Raw genomic sequence first — 16,731 nt, forward strand, 5'->3', positions numbered from 1 at the left:
TGCGAGCGCTCTGTCAGTTGCGCAGGCGCTGCGCGCGGAGGCCCGGTCGGTGCCATTGGTTGGCGGCCCAATTGGCTTGACCAGGGCGGTATTTGGGGAAGGGCAACAGAGTACATCCATTCCTTTCTGCAATAGAAGTCTCTGCAGCTTCCCAAGAGTTTTTTCTTTCTTTCTTTTTCTTTGTTTCCTTCTTTTTCTTTTGACACCTGTGAAGTCATGATCTAATTAGTCGGCATTTAGACACAGGTGAAAAGAAATTGACCCCAGGGAACCAGGAAAAATCAGTCAAAAAAGAGCAGCTGCTTCATGAAGACTGCATTGCAACATTCTAGGATCACAAGTCTGAACAGGGGACCAAGGGCACGTTAGGATACAGCCATATTATTTGACAAAATGTTAAATTTTATCCAGGCAGAGATAGTTGAGTTTGAATATTCTGAATGGGAATCAAACCACATAATTTGGTTTCTATTTCACCATCCCAAAATCTTGGTTTTAGCTTGTATAAATTGAAGGAAGAAGTTAGACTAATTTATGAGGACCAGAGCTGCACTTTCTTCCTCAAGTGCGTTGGCTTGGTAACAGAAGTACATCCCCTTGGCCGGGCACGGTGGCTCACGCCTGTAATCCCAGCACTTTGGGAGGCCGAGGAGGGCGGATCACGAGGTCAGGAGATTGAGACCATCCTGGCTAACACAGTGAAACCCCGTCTCTACTAAAAATACAAAAACAAAATTAGCCAGGCGTGGTGGCGGGTGCCTGTAGTCCTAGCTACTCGGGAGGCTGAGGCGAGAGAATGGCGTGAACCCGGGAGGCGGATCTTGCAGTGAGCCGAGATGGCACCACTGCACTCCAGCCTGGGCGACAGAGAGAGACTCCGTCTCCAAAAAAAAAAAAAAAAAGTACATCCCCTTACATTGTCCATTTAAAAGTAAAAGGGAGATTTATTTTAGTTCTTCCGTTATTTACTGATATTCATGGTCATTTCTTTAATGTTCCCAACTCCAAGTTGGAATAATCCCCATTTTGTAAAACAAATGATTGTGTTTGGTTGCTTTTGGCTGCTGAAGACATTCAAAAGCAACTCCTGAGATGAATATGAAGGCTCAGCTTGGAGATCAGCGTAATGCAGAGCTTGGCTGTGGATGCAGATGCTGGTTGGAATCTTGGCTTTGCCGCCTCCTAGTGCACATCCTTGGGCAAATTATTTCTCTCATGTATTCTTACATTTGTAAGGTCGGTGTTATAGCTGCACCTTTCCACGTGAGGAAACTGAGGCTCAGAAATACTAATGTGCAGCAGGTGCTTCGCATAGTAGTAGGTGTTCATCAGCTGTTACTACCAACTGCCTGCAACAATTGCTAGCACTTCACATTAATTTACAGACACTATTGCTCAATTCCAATTTTCTGGCTAACAACTACTCATGCATTTATCTGTGATTACTTGCGTATTTTCCTTCTCCCACTTTGACTGTGAGCTCCATTATAGTGGAAGAGAGGGCCCTTGAGATGGATTGAAGGGAGCAGGCTGAGCAGTGGCCCTGAGAGGAGCTCATCATGACCTCGAGCTTGATGACTCACCCTCGCGTTAGGAAAGACATTTCATTAATCAAGCTTGAACACTTTGCACAGAAAAAGATAAGAAAGATGCTGTTGATGTCTAATTGATTTTATGTCACTTATGTGACAATATGTTTGACTTTGACATAATCAGTTATGATTTAGTAAAATAACAGCAATTTTTTCTTCCATGGCACGAATAGTTTCCTTCCTGAAATTTCCTGCATTGTGAATTTGGGGTTTCACTATGTTTTCCTTTGCTTTCTTTTATGCCACCTCCTTTTTTAAAAAAAATGTGGTATAATGTATAGTAAAATGAACAGATCAGTTTTGACAGTTATGTATATTTGTATAATCCATACCCCTGTTAAGACAGGTAGCATTGCCATCACCCCCCAAAGGATGTTTCTTCCCGATAAACTACCCCCATAATCAACAACTGTTTGGATTTTATCACCATAGACTAGCTTTGCTTATTCTAGAATTTCAAATAAATGAAGTCATGCATTATGAACTCCCTCACTGAATGCAATGTTTATGAGGTCCATCATGTTTTTGCATGTCTCAGCAGTTCATTTTTTATTGTTAAATAATATTCTATTGTATGAATGTACCATTATTAATTTATCCATTCTCTTACAAATGATTACATGTGTTAATTCTAGTTTTTGACTATTTATGGATCAAGCTGCTTTAAATGTTTATGTACAGGGTTTTTGTTTGTGAACTCACACTTTCATTTATCATGTATTGATATGTGGAAGTGGAATTATTAGATCCTAAGGTAGATGCAGGGTTGTTTTTTTGTTTGTTTGTTTGTTTGTTTTTAGAAACTGCCAAATCATTTCCCAAGACGTTAATACAATTTTTAAACTCCTTAGGTATCTATTATTGCATAGCAAATAGAGATGCTACTTGATTTACAATGGAGTTACAACATGATAAACCCATCATAAGTCCAGATGTTCCTGAACTAACGAGTTACAGCATGATAAATCCATTATAAAGTCAAAAAATTGTAAATCAAAGTACAATAAGTTGGGGACCATCCATAATTTGAAAACATGAAGGTTTTAAACAAAGTACATCTATTGTCTCAGAGTTTCTGAGGATCTTGAATCCAGGCATGGCTTAGCTCTGTCCTCTGCTTCAGGGTATCTCACTAGACAGCACTGAATTTTTCATCTGGGGCTGTAGTCTCATCAGAAGGCTCTACTAGGGAAGGATCTGCTTCTAAGTTAACTCGTGTGGCTCTTGGCAGAATTCAGTTCCTCAAAGGCCTCTAGAGAGAGGGCTGCAGTTCTTTGTTGCCACTGGTCAGAGGATACTTTCATTTTCTTGCCATGTGAGTGTCACCAGCCAGTGTCATCAGGGCAAGCACTCAAGAAGAGCCAGAGAGTACAAGCAAGATGGAAATCACAATCATGTATAACCTGATCTTGGAAGTGACAGTTCACCACTTATGCTTTATTCAATTGATTAGATGCAAGTCACTAGGTTCATCCCACACTCAAGTGGAGGAGATTTTGCAAGAATGTGAATGCCAGGTGGATGGGATTGATGGAAGCCTTGTCAGGAGCAGCCTTCCACAATCAGCCCTCTGGCCTCCAATGATTTGTGTTTCTCCCCATGTGAAATACACTCACTTTCTTTCAAGATCGCCAAAAGTCATTCCATTACAGCATCAGCTCAAAGTCTAGAATTCTATCATCAGAAACAGTTTCATGTGTGAAGGAGGCTCCTCTGGTGTACTTCCTGTGTATAGCTTTCCTCCATGTTTAGATATGTAAAAGTTAAGAGATAAGATAGTTTCTCACATGTATTCAACATACAATGGTGGGATGGACATTAGATAACAGGTGTAGGCACACCTGTTCCATAAAGAGAGAACTGGAGGCACAAAGGAGTTGCTGCTCTAAAGCAATTCTGAAATCCAGCCAGGCAAAGGTTGGGATTTCCTGGCCTGAGGGAGTATTTGTCAAGTTTCTCCACAGTAAAATTACTATTATCCTTTCTCATTTGCATACTGAACTCTTTGTAAGGAGGCGTCTACATGCAGCCTACACTGAAGGAGTGAGGAGTTGTGTTCCACCTCCTTGAGGGCAGAGCGTTTGCATACATTTTTAACATTCTGCTCCACTGGAGACCTGTCTCTTCTCACCCATTCATTTATTTATTATTTAACTATAAAGCATGGGTTTATGAATATTTGTATGATATTTTGGGTTATAATTCAATACTACTCTTATTTATTTTTGCTCACATTATGCCAGCTTTGGCCACTGGGTGATCTTCAGTGGCTCTGTGCACCTTTGGCCACACCCCCATTAGTGTGTGTGTGTGTGTGTGCCTGCACGAGCATGCGATTGGAATATTTCCTTTATGGCACTACAAGGTGCCTCAGGCTCACCTTGTACATTTCCTGTCACTAGAATCAGCCACTTCTCCAAGGAGCCCTGATTATTTTTATTAGACAATGGTATTAGAAACGAATGTCTGGGCATTACTAGTGCTCATTGCTACTGTGATACTGTTTCTGAGTCCTCTAGCTGACAGAGAATGGTAATGTATTTGTATGTACTAATCCAGGTCATACACAAATATCTATAAATATTTCTATATTTAATGGTGTATGTCTATATTCAGCCAAATATTCATACTAATGTCTACAACTCTAATCCATTGCCACACGAATCATTCCAGCCCTTTTCCCTTACTTATCTGTAAATGCCCACTCCAACAGTGGTAAATCTGGCTCCTGCCTTCCACCAACCATCCAATTCGTTGTTCAGTTCTACTCTATATGTACAGTGGTATCAGAACATTTAACTTGTAGCCAGTGGGAAACAGTGTTATTAACTAGAATGCAGTGGCAGTGCTGTGTACAGTTTCTTTTGACTGTGTCTTACAGACTCAACTCATTTCCAAAGTTGCTTATGTCAGCACCTTTTCCCTTCCCTCTTCAGTGAGGTTGTGTAATGCATTTTTAATAAAGTTGGTTTTGTCACATTCTGCATTCCATTCTAGGATTCCCTGACCTCCTAAATACGATTTTAAATTTACATACCTCAAGATTTACTTTTTATCCTCAGTGTAATGTATCCACATTGTGTCATACAAAATAGTTTCACCACCCTAAAAGTTCTGAGCTTCACCTATTCACTCCCCAACCCCTGAAAATGGTGATTTTTATGATCACTGTTTTTGCCATTTTCAGAATGTCATATAATGGAAATCATACAATATGCAGTCTTTTCAGATGGGCTTCCTTCAGTTAACAACATGCATTTAAGATTCATCCATCTCTTTTCTGGCTTAATAGCTCATTTCCTTTTATTACTAAATAGTATTTCATTCTATGGCTACACCACACTTTCCCTATCCATTCACATATTGTAGAACATCTTGGTTACTTCTAGTTTTTAGTGGTTGTGAATCAGCCTTCTGTAAACTTTTGCATGTAGATTTTTTGTGTGGATGTAAGGTTTCAACTCCTTTGGGTAGATATCTAGGAAAGTGATTGCTGGATCATATGGTGAGAGTATGTTTAGCTTTTTAGGAAACCATTAAACTGCCTTCCAAAGTTGACCGTGTCATTTCGCATTCCCATAAACAATGAGTGAGAGCTCCTATTGCTCTGCTTCCTCCCCAGTTGTTGGTATCTCCAGCTTGTTTTTGTATTTTCGCCTTTCTAATTAGTGTGTAATAGTACCTCATTGCTTTTTGTTGTTGTTGTTGTTGTTTGTTTGTTTTGAGATGGAGTTTTGCTCTTGTCACCTAGACTGGAGTGCAGTGGTACAATCTCAGCTCACTGCAACCTCTGCCTCCTGGGTTCAAGTGATTCTCCTGCCTTAGCCTCCTGAGTAGCTGGGGCTACAGGCACGCACCACCACGTTCGGCTAATTTTTTGTATTTTTAGTAGAGACAGGATTTCACCATGTTGGCCAGGCTGTTCTCAAACTCCTGACCTCAAGTGATCCATCTGCCTTGGCCTCCCAAAGTGCTGGGATTACAGGCGTGAACCACCAGGCCCCGCCTCATTGCCGTTTTAATTTGAAAATCCCTAGCCACCAGTGATGTTCAGCAACTCTTCTTATGTTTATTTACCATCTGTGTATCTGCTTTGGTGAGGTGTCTGTTCAGATATTTTTTTGATTTTATATTGGAGTTGTTTTCTTATTGTTGAGTTTTAAGAGTTGTTTATTAAATATATATTTTGGGTACAAGTAATTAAGCAAATTTGTATTTTGCAAATATTTTCTGGTCTGTGGCTTATCTTTCGATGCTTCCCCTTGCTTTTATTTAAATTAGCAAATTGTGTATATTTATGGGTTAAAATGTGATGTTTTGACTTCCATATATATACATTGTAGAAAGATTTAATCAAGCTAATTAACACATTCATCATCTCACCAACTTAACATTTTGTGTGTGTGTTGAGAATGTTAAAAATCTATTCTTTTAGTGATTTTGAAATATGCAACATGTTATTATCAGGTGTGGCCATCATGCAGTGCAATAGATCACTTAACTTTATTTCTCCAGTCTAAGGGAGACTTGGTACCCTTTGATCCATATCTTCTCCTTTCCCATTTCTCTCCTTTGTTTTTAGCCCCAGTAACTACCTTTTTTCACTCTGTTTCTATGAGATCAATTTCTTTTAGATTCCACATATAAATGAGATTATACAATATTTGTTTTTTGGTACCTGGCTTATTTCACTTAGCATAATGTCCTCCAGCTCCATCCATGATTCTTTTAAAAGTATCTTTCAGAGAGTAGATGTTTTTAATTTTAAAATATTGTACAACGTATGAATTTTTTCTTTCATGGATCATGATTTTGCTGTTCTATCAAAAACTTTATCGCAAAACCCTAGATTTTCTCTTATGTTTACTTCTAGAAGTTTTATCATTTTGTATTTTATAATTAGGGCCCTGATACATTTTCAGTTAATTTTCATGAAAGGTATAAGGTTTGTGTCTGGGTTTATTTTTTTTTTTTGGTATATGTATGTCCAATTATTCCAGCCCCATTTTTGAAAAGACTTTTTTTTTTCATTGACTTGCCTTTGTTCCTTTGTTAAAGATCAGCAGACTGCATAGATTAATTTCTGGGCTCTCAATTCTGTTTCATTGACCTATCTACCTATTCTTTTAAATATATGCTGTCTTGATTATTATAGCTTTATAGTGAGTCTTGAAATTTGGTAATAAAAGGGCTCAACTTTGTTCTTCTTCAGTAGTGTATGGACTATTCTAGGCCAATTCTAGGAAGGTCTTTGTCCTTCCCTTATATTTTAGCTTCTGTTTGTTGATATCTACGAAAGGACTTGCAGATATTTGAATTGTAATTCCAGTAAATCTGTAGACAAAGTCTGGGATAATTGACATCTTAATATTACTGAGTGTTCCCATTCATGAACATGGACTAGCATTCTCGATATTGAGCTTTACTTTGATTTCTTTCACCTGAGTTTTATAGTTTTCTGCACATAGTTCCTGTTCACATTTGTCCATATGTATGCCTAGTTATTTTATTTTTGGTGATACCGTAAGTGGTGTTATGTTATTAATTTCACATCCTAATGTCTTATTTCTGGTATATAGAAAAACAATAGACATTTCCATATTGTGGTAGGGTTAATTATAGCCCCTCAAAAGAAACTCACATACTAATCCTTGGAATCCGTTGCTATGTTATCTTATATGACAAAAGGGACTTTCCCAATATAATTACATTAAGAATCTTGAGATAGGGAGATTATTTGGGGTTATCTGGGTGTACCCAATGTAATTACAAGGGTCTACATAAGAGGAAGGCAAAAGAGCAAAATCAGAGCTGCCAATGTCATAAAGCTATGCTGATCATTTGATGATGAAGAGAGGGGCCATGAACCAAGGAATACAGGTGGCCTCTAGAAGTTGGCAAAAGCAGTGGAAAGGAACCTTGCTGACCCTGGCTTTGGTTCAGGCAGACTGTATTTGGGCTTCTGACTTCTGTAACTGTAACAATGAATTCATTCTGTTTTAAAACACTAGTCCTATGGTAGTTTACTACAGCAACAATAAAAAAATTTAAAAATACATAGTAACATACAAATTATGCAAACATATAATAATACAAAATTTATGTATAATACTATATATAGTAACAATACAAATATATATATTTGTATATATATAGAGAGACAGTGTGTATCCTGTAACTTTGCTATACTACTGTATATATAGTAATGGTGCAAATTATACATATAGTAACAATACAAACTATGTATTCATATAATACTATATATACATGATTGTGTATCCTGTAAATTTGTTATACTATGAATTATTTTCAGAATGCCCATTTTGTTGACTTTTTCAAAGTAGAATCTTTGGAACTTTCTTGATAGACAGTCATGTTATCTGCTTAAAAAAAAAGACAGTTTTTATTCTTCCTTCCAATCTGTTATATATTTGTTCATTTTCCTGTTTTATTGCACAAGCTAGAAATTCCTGTATGATGTTGAATAGGAGTGGTGAGAAGAAGCAACTTGTCTTGCTCTTTGTCTTAAAAGGAAAGCATCCAGTGTCTGGCCATTAGCTGTCATGTTAGCTGTAGGTTTTTGTAGATGTTCTTTACCAAGTTGTGGAAGTCCCCCTCTATTCCTAATTTTCTGAAAGTTTTTATCATTAATGGGTGCTGGTTTTTATCAAATGCTTTCTCCACATCTATTGGTATGATGATATATTTTGTTTTCTCTAACTTGTTGATGTAGCGTATTAGAGTGAATCTTTTTTTATTTTTGAGATTGAGTTTCACTCTGTCACCCAGGCTGGAGTGCAGTGGTGAGATCTCAGCTCACTGCAACCTCCGCCTCCCACGTTCAAACAATTCTCCTGACTCAGCCTCGTGAGTAGCTGGGACTACAGGCGTGCACCACGACACACAGCTAATATTTTTTTTTTTTTGTATTTTTAGTAGAGACAGGGTTTCAACATGTTGGCCAGGCTTGTCTCAAACAACAACCTCAGGTAATCCACCTGCCTCAGCCTCCCAAAGTGCTGGGATAACAGGCGTGAGCCACTATGCCCAGCCTTAGAGTGATTAATTTTTAAATGTTAAACCAGTCATACATTCCTAGAATAAATTCCACTTGCTGCTCTTTCTGTTTTTATTATCTGGAAGATATTATAGAGGATTTGGTTCAGTCTTTTTAAAATACTTGGCAGAATTTTCTAATGAGGCCAGGCATGGTGGCTGACGCCTATAATCCCAGCACTTTGGGAGGCTGAGGCGGGTGGATCATTTGAGGTCAGGAGTTCGAGACCAGCCTGACCAACATGGCAAAACCCGGTCTCTACTAAAAATACAAAAATAAGCCAGGAGTGATGATGGGTGCCTATAATCTCAGCTACTCGGGAGGCTGAGGCAGGAGAATCACTTGAACCTGGGAGGCGGAGCTTGCAGTGAGCTGTGATTGCACCATTGCACTCCAGTCTGGGTCACAGGGCAAGACTCCATCTCAAAAAAAAGAAAGAAAAAAAGAAACAAAAACAAAATTTCTAATGAAACCATTTGGGCCTGCTGTTTTCTTTTTGGAAGGTTATTAGTTATGTTCAGTGTCTTTAATACAAATACACCTGTCAAGATAATCCATTTCTTCTTGTACAAGTCGGTCTATTTCATGGAATTGGTGCGTTTCATCTAAGCCCAGAGGTCCTCAACCCTTGGGCAATGGACAGGTACCAATCCATGGCCTGTTAGTAAAAGGGCCACACAGCAGGAGGTGAGTAGTGGGTGAGTGAGCATTACTGCCTGAGCTCCGCCTCCCATCAAATTCTCATAGGAGCGCAAGCCCTATTGTGAACTGCCTGCATGCAAGGGATCTAGGTTGCATGCCCCTTATAAGAACCTAACCAATGCATGATGATCTGAGGTGGAACAGTTTCATCCCAAAACCTTCCCACCGCACCACCCTCCTGTGCAGGGAAAAATTATCTTCCACAAAACCAGTCCCTAGTGTCAAAAATGCTGGGGACCACTGATCTCAGCCATCAAATTTGTGGGCATGCAGAGTTGTTTCTAGTATTTTTGCATATTTCTTTTTATGTCCATAGCATCAGTAGCTATGACCCTGTTTTCATTTCTGATATTGTCAATTTGTAGTACATTTATTTTTTTCTTGGTTACCTTAACTAGAGATTTATCAATCAATTTTATTGATTTTTTAAAGAACAGCATTTCATTTCTTTGATTTTCTCAATTGTTTTCCTGTTTTAGATATTATCAATTTCTGCTCTAATTTTTTTATGCTTTTCTTCTATAACTTCAAATGATCAACTTTGGATCTTTCTTCTTCTCTTATATATTCAGTAATACTATTAATTTCTGTCTAAGCACTGCTTTCATTGCATCCTACAAATTTTGATAAATTGCATTTTCATTTTTCTTTAATTCAAAATATTTATATTTCTCTTGAGCCTACTTATTTAGATCATGCGATATTTAGAATTGTGTTATTTAATCTCTGCTAAAGGTTAAATGATTGTTGCCTCAAAATCTCATGTTCAAATTTGATCCCAGTGTTGGAGATGGGGCTTCATGGGAGGCATTTGGGTCTTGGAGGTGGATCTCTCCTGAATAGAGTAATGCCCTCCCTTGGTGGGTGGATGAGCACGTTCTCACTCCATTGGTTCCCACAAAAGCTGGTTGTTAAATAGAGCCTGACCCCTCCCTCTTCTCTCTCTTGCCTTCTCTCTCACCACGTGATCACTGAACATGCTGGCTGCCCTTCACCTTCTGCCATGAGTGGAAGCTTCCTGAAGGGCTCCAGGAAAATGGTGGCACGATACATCTCGTATAGCCTATAGAACTGTGAGCCAAATAAACCTCTTTTCTTCATAAATTATCCAGCTTCCTGTATTCCTTTATAGCTACACTAAACCAGTTAAGACAATCTCCAAATATTTGGATTGTCTAGCTACTTTTCTGTTCCCGATTTCTAGTTTAATTCCACTGTGACCTGATAATATATTTCCTATAATTTTTATTGTTCTACATTTGTTCCTGTGTGTTTTATGGCCCAGAATGTGACCTATCTTGCTGTATGTTCTATAGAAGCTTGGGAAGAACATATGTTATGCTGTTTGTAGGTAGTATTTTATTATATAAATGTCAATTATATCATATTGATTGATAGTGTTCCTCAAGTCAACTGTATTCACTGATTTTCTACCTGCTGAGCTATGAATTACTGAAAAAGAAGTTTGAAGTCTCCAACTGCAATGGTGAATTTGTATATTTCTCCCTTTAGTTCCATCAGCTTTTGCATCATTTTTAGGTGTTTTTGCTCTGTCGTTAGGTGAATAAATGTTTAAGATTGTTGTCTTTTTTGAGAATTGATCCCTTTATCATTATGTAACGCACCTCTTTTCCCTTATAATTTTTCTTTCTCTGCTATCTTCTTTGTTCACAACTAATAAAGTTCTATGCAATTTTAAAAATTAGTGTTAACAAGATTTATATTTCTTAAAACCTTTACTTTTGACCTATGTCTCTATATTTCTAATGAGTTTCCTGTAGATTAAATATAGTTGGATTTTTTTTACCACTATGAACACCTTTGTCTTCAAATTGGCTTCTTTACACTGTTTAGATTTAAAATGACTATTGATATTATTAGGTTAATATCCACCATATTTCAACTGTTTTCTATTTGCTATATTTGTTCTTTATTTTTTACTTTTCCTACTTTTCTGCCTTTTCTGATTTTAATAGGACATTTTGCACAATTTTATCTTCTTTTTTAGCATATTAATTATACATCTTTTAAAAATATTTTAAGGCCAGGCACAGTGACTCATGCCTATAATCCCAGCACTTTGGGAGGCTGAGGCAGGCGGATCACCTGAGGTCAGGAGTTCAAGGCCAGCCTAGCCAACATGGTGAAACCCCATCTCTATAAAAATACAAAACTTAGCCAGGCATGATGACAGGTGCCTGTAATCCCAGCTACATGGGAGGCTGAGGCAGGAGAATCACTTGAACCCAGGAGGAGGAGCTTGCAGTGAGCCGTGATCATATCACTGCACTCCAGCCTGGGTGACAGAGTGAGACTGCAACTCAAAATAAAAATAAAAATAAAAATATTGTAATGGTAGCCTGAGTTTCCAACATACATTTTAAGTAATCTAACTCCACCTTTAAATGACACTATGCCACCGTCATTGCTGTCATTCACTTCATTAATCATATGATACCATCATCGTATTATTACTTCAAATAGTTATTTTTAGATCAATTAAGAATAAGAAAAGAAAAAAAATTTCTTTTACCTTTATTTATTCCTTCTTTGGCACTCTTCCTTTGTTACGCAGATTTGAGTTTCTGACCTTTATCACCTTCCTTTTCTGTGAGGAACTTCTTTTAATATTTTCTTACAGGGAAGGTCTGATGTTGATTATTTCCCTCAGCATTTGTCTGAGGAAGTCTTTATTTCTCAAGTTTGTATTTTTTTTCTTTATTTTAGCATTTAAATACTTCACTCCAGTCTTCTTGCTTCTGTGTTTCTGATGGGAAATCTAATTTAATTCTTGTCCTGTTTTGCTGTAAGTCAGGTTACTTTTTCTCTGACGCCTTTGAAGATTTTCTTTTTGTCTTTGGTTTTCTGAAGTTTGTGTATAATTGTTTTGGTATTTCTCCTGTTTACTGTTCTCTGTACTTCTTGACTTGTGATTTGCTGTGGTTAATTTGGGAAAATCCTCTGACAGTGTTACTTCAAATATTTCTTTAGTTTCTTGTTCTTGTTCTTCTCCTTCTGGTATTCCAAATAGATGTATATTATACTTTCGAAATTATTTCTGTTGACTTATCTTCAAGCTTACTCATTCTTTCCTCAAACTTGTTCTGTTGATGAACCTATTGAAGACATTCTTTATTTATGTCAGTGATTTTTATTATTTCTAGCATTTCCTTTTGATTGTTTCCTAGAGTTGCCATCACTCTTCTTACACATCTATTTTTGCATGTTGACTATTTCCTCCATTAGAGTCTTTAAAATCTAAAACATAGTTATTTTAAATTCTCTGTCTGATAATTTCCAAATTTGTGTCAAATCTGAGTCTGGTTCTGATGCTTGCTTTGTCTTTCTGACTTGTTTTTTCTTGCCTTTTGGGATACCTTAAAATTTTCCATTAAAACCCATACATAATGTATTGAATAGTAATCAGTGAGGCAAACAGGCCTTTAGTGAGCATTTTTTGTTGTTATTATTAATCTGGCTGAGAATCAAGCTATATATAATGTTTGCTGTAGATGTAGGTAGCGGTGGCTTCGAATTCCTCTAGTATCCTTATTTTGTCTCCACTCTTGACTTTGGGCATCCTTATATACTCCTCCACAGAGAGTCTGTGTTTTCTGGCTCTTTTAGGTGTAATCCACAGTTACATTGGAGCCCTGTTAGTGTGGTGAGAAGGTTGGCATAGGGGAAGTATTCTATACTCTTATGATTACATCACAGTCTTTTAGGGGGTCTATGTCCCTTACAAGCATTTCTTAGCTTTGCTTCTCCCCTTACAAGGAACAGGAAGGATACTGGTGTCCAGAGTGTGAAAAGTGACCTTACCCCAAGTGGGATAAGTCTCTGCTAAAGGTTTTACCCCTCGCTGGAGGGTAGATCTTTGTTATGGAGAATATTCTGGGTATATTTCACAATAACTTCTCTTCCATGCGCCCCACAGGACCATGATGGCATTTTCTCAACTATTTACTGTGAGAGCTTGGTGGGGCTTCTGGAGGTAAAATCCACAACTGTGTGGGATTCCAAGAGTGTGACCCCAGGAGTTTATCACTCTCACGCGACTCCACACTAGCGCTCCGGAAAATCATCAGCATTACCACTGAAGTGCTACCAAGAGTTTGTTTCTAGTGGTTTCTGCACCAGGTAAACAGATCTCAGCTGTGACTCCCCTAATTCATCTATCTTTGCAGATTTCTGGGTGGCTGTTTGCTGTAGGAACTTCATTCTCATTTGGATACACGAATTGTCACTGATTTTCAGTTCACTCAGGTTCTTCTTGTGGTAAGAGTGGAAGCAATGACTTTTAAGAACTTTACACATTGGAGTTAAAGCCAGATGTCTCTTAATGTATCTTTTTTTTGACCTTATGCTCTCCTGTTTTATTCTTCCCTCACTTTATGGCTCTTCTATCACGCTATAAGCAGCAAGAGAAAAATAGTATCTTCCCCACTGCCCAGAAATCTCCTTAGCCATGTAGCCAAGTCTATCAGGTATATCTTCTGTTTTCAGCATAACTGCAGACCACATTAGCACTAGGCTTTTGCCCTATCATAATAAACATCTCTCTTCCAATGAGATCACAGGGAGCCATCTCAGAATCAGCCTACTATAACTCCCATCGCTATTTTATATGATTAATACGAAGGCCAGTAAATTCAGTGTCATGTGGGCAGCTTTACTAATAAATCATATTTTTGATGGTAAAATCTGTAGCTTACAGATATGATTGTATTCATTAGAGATCCATTTTTTGTCCTGGATAAGCAAGACAACACAATAGATTACACAACGTTAGGCTTGAAGAAACAAAGTACAAGGGAGGTGAGGGGTCCTCAACGTTTCTCCTTTCCTCCATCGCTGCCCATTCCCAGACTCTCTCCCACAGCTCACTCTCCTTCTGGACACCTGCGAGTTCTGTCCTTGCTTCTCCGCAATGTAGCTGTTGATTTCAACACCCCCAAGCATCTTTGCTATGGCTCTTAAGCTGAAACAAACACAGACCACCCCAAGCCTCATGTGATAGAGGAATCCTCAAAGCTGAAATCTGGACAAGTCTAAACTTTCAACTTCCTTTCCTAACAGGAATAAGGAACTCAGTATATAGAACAAGTTGAATATGACTTAGGATTTACAAAATGTAATGCAGCCTCACGTCATTGGGTTCATTTGGCTACCAATTTAGCTTGCTTGACAACTACATATGTTGCTTTTAAAAAATTTCATTGGGAATGTAAAAACACGCAAGTCAATATCTGAGAAAAGAATGGATATCTGAGAATAGCATTTGGGTTTCTGCTAACTTGCTCTGATGAATAAGCTGTAAGTCACTGTTATGCCAACAATTCTGTGAGTTTTTAAATCAAATTTCGGTGACAATTTCATGTTTCTGATAGTAAGATTTTAAGTTCCCTGCCCTTACTATCTTTCAGTAGTGCATTCTTTACACCAACTAAGCAGGCTGAAAGGCACTAAAAATGAACTTACCTTTTGTGCATTATATTTTTACTGGTTAAACTTTCTATCCATCTTTCAGAAGAATCGGAGAGTTTTAGTTTAGCTACTTGCTATGCAAACTCATATCTAGCCTTTATAGCAGAGGGAGGCAGAAGCAAACCAGGGACATTTTTAATGTGACTAAAATGCTGCTGTCTCACCTTTAGCCCTGTATCTGGGGGAAGCATGAATTGAATTTATTGTAGATCATTCTTTCTCATCAATCTAGAGGCAGGACTGAGAGAAAAGTATTCATGGTAATGAAGGTTTTCCTATGATGAACACCTAACACTTCCACAATTAAGTTAGTATTAGCATTCATCAATATTTTCTGAATGCCTTTTGAGCTTTCAATAGAGGTGATGTTTCTGCCCAACACTCATACCAAGTACATAATTGACACCTTGGCATCTAGGGCAATTCTGGAATGTCCTGAACCCAATAATGTCATGAACCAATTGCCAGTAACTCTAGATACATACTGCAAAAGCGCTACATTCCTAGGACCTATGATTGATAGTTGTATATTTGTAGGCACATCATGTAAAGTAAGTAAATGCAAGTAAATCCAGTTGAACTTGGAATTTTGGTTGCTTTGGCACTTTCTGCCGTGATGAAAGACCATTGATTACATAACCCCAGGCTAGCTGTGAAATAGTTCAAGATTGCCTTTGGCAAACAATTCCCACCAATCAGAAGACTGTTCTACATATTTTCTTCTGTGGAGAACTATACCATCATACCCACTATCTGCCCCTGGAGTGTACCCCGTGAAAGCTCGCTAGGCTTCCTAGGGCTTATTGGAATGCTAGCTCTGCTGTTTTTTAAAAATTTAATCATCCTGTGCTTTGTTTCCTACCTTCCAGTCTATTAGGTCTTTCCTGTTGATATTCTTTCCTAAATATTTAGCTTTTAGATAGTCTCTTCAATGCATCTCATAAAGAAAGAGAAAAGGGCTATTAAAGCCTTGCAGTGGGCAGTGATAGGAATAAATGTAACTCTTTGGCAGGAGGCTGTCCTAAGGTTTCTGCACTACTTTGAAAAAGTCAACAGCCAGGGGTAGGTGAAGCCCATAGTATTTTTACTGCTAAAACATCTACACATAACTAATCCTGACTGTGCTCTGTCTTTGGAAGATTATTCCAAATGGCATTGATGCTGGAGGAAGAACTGCAGAGAGGGACCATATGGACCTCCATTGACATTGCCACCGTCTTTCCCATGCATTGCAGCAGACTCTGTTGGGACCCTGCCCATAACCTCTTGGCATTGGCTGTATCTGTGCCCACCAGCCTGACTTTCAATTGCAAGCACCTATGTTGGCTGCCTGAGGGCTTTTGCTGCAGCCTGTCTGGGTGTATGGCAGCCTGGGGGTTTCATGGAATTTTTGTCCCCACCCACAGCCCTAGAGAACTCACCAGTGGGACTTGGCAGATAAATACCCCAGCCCTCAACCCTAAAATAGGATAACTTTGAGGCACATGTTCCACCCTGTCTTTCTGATTTCCCAGGGCCCACACTGGTCACTTGATGAACAGCACACCCTGTATTGGCTTCCCTTACCTTCCATATCTCATAGGGTAGTCATGGTAACGCCCTGGAAGAACTCCAAGTACCTAGAGAGGAACAATGAAGGCCTCTGCTGCTGTGCTTTGGAATCCATGGCAGCATTTGCGTGCAATCACACCTTCCTACTCCTAGCCAATAACGGGAGTATGGCAGGGATACTAGCGCAGGCCTCGCCCTGGCACGTGTGGGAACTTGCTGGTAGCCAGCTCTGGTTCAAGGACTTCCTGAAGAACTTTTTCATACCCTAGAAGTCACCCAAGCATATTTCCTTCCACTGGGAGCAGACTTAAAGTTTTAATCTGCTAACATCCCAGGCACCAC

At 38.6% G+C, this 16,731-nt stretch overlaps 1 protein-coding gene across 16 annotated transcripts in view; it reads right to left on the bottom strand.

The window, feature by feature from the left end:
• The window catches only part of ACTR3C (actin related protein 3C), a 340,014-nt gene that overhangs the window by 261,193 nt on the left and 62,090 nt on the right, over positions 1 to 16,731 (bottom strand). Inside the window, exons 9-11 of one of the 16 annotated variants that reach the window (XR_010159053.1) lie at positions 16,405 to 16,457; positions 15,003 to 15,078; positions 13,701 to 14,103 (exon numbers count right to left, since the gene is read on the bottom strand). The exons of 11 other annotated variants lie outside the window; for them this stretch is intronic. The gene's annotated coding sequence lies outside the window, so the exon portion shown is untranslated. Of the gene's footprint in view, positions 1 to 13,700; positions 16,458 to 16,731 lie in introns of those variants that run through there. 4 more of the 16 variants (XR_008536303.2, XR_008536302.2, XR_008536301.2 and 1 more) reach the window with 4 other exon arrangements.

The sequence above is a fragment of the Pan troglodytes genome, chromosome 6 (assembly GCF_028858775.2).
Source record: "Pan troglodytes isolate AG18354 chromosome 6, NHGRI_mPanTro3-v2.0_pri, whole genome shotgun sequence".
NCBI lineage: Eukaryota > Metazoa > Chordata > Mammalia > Primates > Hominidae > Pan > Pan troglodytes.